Raw genomic sequence first — 4,552 nt, forward strand, 5'->3', positions numbered from 1 at the left:
ATATGATGTGAAGACTTCATGCCATAGAAAGGGCACATGTGTATCACTAGCACTGGCTCCCCTTCAGACGACACTGAGAACCAAAATCCATTGTACTTAGTCAGGGACTTTCTTACATTATGACAGTTCAGGAAAATAGAGGAAGTTTCCGTGCTACCCTATGTCCCCATGGTGATAAGCGTGCATTGATGACAGTGACCATACTGAGAAGAATGGAGCACTGGACTTACTACTGAGGAAGATTTACCACCGTGAATACTACTTAACTCATGTTCCCATAGGTTCCCTTTAGTCTCTACAATTGGGGTCCCAGAGTTCTCACCTATTCTACGGCAAATAATGGGATCCAAGCTCTAGAGAGAGTCTGAATAGTTGAGGGAAGCCCTAATGTAACTTCTTTATTTTTTTTAAACTGGAATCTTCCCAAACTCAAAAGATCTAAAGGAGAATTATTTCCTGCACTGTACTTAAGCAGCCACCCACACACAATGCTACACATAAACCCTTACTGTTCAGCCAATAGGTACTTTTCCTAAAGCAATACCACTGAGACTGCCAACAGGCACAAATTTAGTCAAGGTTTTGACTCTTGGTTGATTTACAAGAAAATAAATGAAACTGTTAAACATAAATATTTTTAAGTGTTCATTATAAATACAAGCAAAGTAAGGCATAGTCAAGGATGTATTATGTCTATTAAATATTATTAATATTTTAGTATAATTAAAATATAATTTTATTTTTATATTTACATTATTTTATACATTTATATTTTAATATAATTAAAATATAATATTATTAAATGTTAAATAGCATCATTATTAATCTTGTGTAAAAATTGGCAGGTAGTTTCTTACATTTATATGAACATGTAAAGAATGGAAATAGCCAAGGCGATACTGAGGAAGAAACAAATGTAGAGAACTTAACCAATAGTTATCAAAACTTATTTTAAAATATAGTAATAGAGACAGTATGCCTTAGCACAAGCATAAATGAACAGACCAATAGAAATTCAAAACAGACCCATGTATAGCCACCAAAAGACATATGACAAATATGGCACTGTAGTGAAGTAAGAGAACAGTCTGCTGAATAAATGTATTGAGTCAGCTAGCTAATCATATGTAACCAGATGAATCCTACACCCTGCCTTCCACCATACAAAAACCTATATTCCAAATGAAATAGAATTCTATATGGGAAGGACAAACCAAAAAAGTTTCTAAGAGTGAAATAAAATATCTTCATGATCCCTATGCCGACAGATGTTTTCAAAAACCACTAAGCATAAGGGAAAAATTATAAACTGGACTATATGCAACTTAATAAATCATTTTATTCAAGTATCCTTATAAAAGAATAAAAAGACAAGCCACAAAATGGGATCAGATATTTATAATATATATATATCTAACAAGTGACCAGTATTAATAAGAAATGTCTAAATATCAGTAATTAGCTTTCCCCACAGATAGTGTTCTTCCAAACATGGTGAACATTCCTAAGTCCTGCCAGAATTTCTGCAGGAAGTGGGGCAGGCACCAACCCCACAAAGTGACAGAATACAAGAAAAGCAAAAATTTTATTTATGCCCAGGGAAAGTGACATTATGACAGGAAGCAGAGTGGCTATGGTGGGTAGACTAAGCCGATTTTCTGGAAAAAGCCTAAAATACAAAGAAGATTGTGCTGAGGCTTGAATGGGTTGAGCCCCAGTGCAGATGTAGGAGAATGCTTGCTATTAAGATTTTGAACTGGGGAGGAGATAAGAAGAGAAAAAGCCAAGTGATCCAGTTCTAAGCTTCATATATTGTTATATTACGAAGAAAATAAAATATTGAGGTTATGTTCACGAAAGAAAGAAAGAGAAAATCAAAGGGAAAATTGGTTAAAGACTTAAATGCACATTTTGCAAAAGTGGAAAATCAAATATTTAACCTATAAAAATTGCCTCATCATCATTACTCAAAAGGGACATGCACATTAAAACTACAAAAAAATTACCAGACACCTACCAGAAGAGTTCTGAGTTTTAGTCAGTATTTTAGATAATCAAGTGTAGCAACTATCACAGAATTCTTTGGATTTTCAATTTTACTGATGAATGATTAATAAATAATAATTGCATATATTTAAATTGTACAACATGATGCTTTTGTATATGTATACATTGTGAAACAATTACTACAATCAAGCTAATTAACATATCCCTGATAATCACATTCTATATGCTATTACTGTTTTAGATTTTGACATTTTTAGAGTTTTTTTTTTTTTAGATTCCATATATAAGGGATATCATGCAGTATTTTTCTTTCTGTATCTGGCTTATTTCATTTAGCATAATGTCTTCCAGGTTAATCTATGTTGTTGCAAATCAGAACCTAACAATACTTAAAAACAATCATTCACCATGATCAAGTAGGATGCAAGAGTGGTTCAATATTTGCAAATCAATGTGATATATCACATGAATAAGAGAAAAGATAAAAACCATATGATCATTTCAATAGATGCAGAAAAAGCATAGACAAAGCACTCATTCATGCTAAAAACCCTCAACAAAGTAAATTTAGAGGGTAACATGATAAAGGCCATATATTAAAAAACCACAGTTAACATCAGACTATTGCCCTAAGGTCAGGAACAAGACAAGGGTGTCTTCTCTCACCAATTTTATTCAACATAGTACTGGAAGTCCTTGCCACAGCAAGAAGAAACAGGAATAAAAATCCAAATTGGTAAGGAAGAATTAAAATTTTCACTACTTGTAGATGACCTGATATTATATATATAAAACCCTAAAGACTCCACCAAAAAACTAACAGAACTGAATTATAAATGAATTCAGTAAGGTGACAGGATACAAAACCAATATAAAGAAATCTGTTGCATTTCTATACACTAATAATAAAGTGGCAGAAAAAGAAATTAAGAAGACAATGCCATTCATAACTGCACCAAAAATAATACAATATGTAGGAATAAACTTAATCCAAGAGGTGAAAGACTGGTACCCTCAAAATTATAAAACTGATAAAAGGGATCAAAGACAACACAAATGAATAGAAAATGAATAGAAAAATATTCCATGCTCATGGATTAGAAGAATACATATTGTTAAAATGTCCATACAAACAAAAGCAATCTACGGATTTCATTTAATCCCTATCAAAATTTCAAAAACATGTTTCACAGAAGTAGAACACAGAATCCTAAAATTTGTATGGAAACCCAAAGACCCTGAATAACCAAAGCAAACTTGAAAAGAACAAAATGAGATGTATCATAATCCCAGATTTCAAGACAGACATATAGGTCAATGGAACAGAATAGAGAGCCCCAAAATAAACCCATGATACATGGCCAATTAATCTTCAAAAAGGAGACAAGAACACGCAATGGGAAAGAGACAGTCCCTTTCACAAACGGTGTTAGGAAAACGACAGCAACATGCAAAAGAATGAAACTGCAACGCTTATTTTCACCATATACAAAAATAAATTTAAATGGATTAAAGACTTAAATGTGAGGCATAAAACCATGAATATCCTAGAAGAGAGCAAAGGCAGCAATTTCTCCGATATTGGTTGTAGCAACATCCTTCTAGATATGTCTCCTAATGCAAGGGAAACAAGAACAAAAACTAACGAGACTACATGAAAAGAAAATCTTCTGTATAGCAAAGGAAACAATGAACAAAACTAAAAGTCAATCTACTGAATGGGAGAAGATATTTGCAAATGACATATTTAATAAAGGATTATTATCCAAAATATATTAAGAACTTATACAACTCAACATTAAACAACAAATAATCCAATTAAAATGGGTAGGACACATGAGCAGACATCGCTCCAAAGAAGACATGCAGATGGTCAACAGACACATGAAAGATGTTCAACATCACTAATCATGAGGGAAATGCAAATCAAAATCACAATGAGATATCACTTCACATCCATCAGGATGGCTAAAATCAAAAACACAAGAAACAAGTGTTGGTGAGGATGTGGAGAACAAGGAACCTTCATGCACAGTTGGTGGGAACATGAATTGGTGCAGTCACTGTGGAAAACACTATGGAGTTTCCTCAAAAAATTAAAAGTAGAATTACCGTATGATCCAGTAATTTCACTTCTAGGTATATACCCAACAATACAAAAACACTAATTCAAAAATATATATCCCCCTGTCTTTATTGTAGCCTTATTTACAATAGCCAAATTATGGAAGCAGCCCAAGTGTCCATGGATAGATGAATGGATGAAGAAGAGGTGGTATGTGTGTGTGTGTGTGTGTGTGTGTGTATACACACATATGTATATATACATATATGTATATGTATATATACATATGTGTATATATACACATATACATACATATGTGAATATATATGTATAATATATATTTTATATATATATATATATTTGATGTATACATCAAATACTAATCAGCCATAAAGGTAGAATACAATCTTGCAATTTGCAACATATATGGGTATTATGCTAAGTAAAATAAGTCAGAGAAAGACAAATAACATATGATTT

At 32.5% G+C, this 4,552-nt stretch overlaps 1 pseudogene; it reads left to right on the top strand.

The window, feature by feature from the left end:
• The first annotated feature begins 1,491 nt into the window (after positions 1–1,491).
• Positions 1,492–1,802, top strand: LOC106988741 (60S ribosomal protein L36a-like; annotated as a pseudogene).
• The last annotated feature ends 2,750 nt before the right edge of the window (positions 1,803–4,552 follow it).

The sequence above is a fragment of the Acinonyx jubatus genome, chromosome A1, assembly GCF_027475565.1.
Source record: "Acinonyx jubatus isolate Ajub_Pintada_27869175 chromosome A1, VMU_Ajub_asm_v1.0, whole genome shotgun sequence".
Lineage (NCBI taxonomy): Eukaryota > Metazoa > Chordata > Mammalia > Carnivora > Felidae > Acinonyx > Acinonyx jubatus.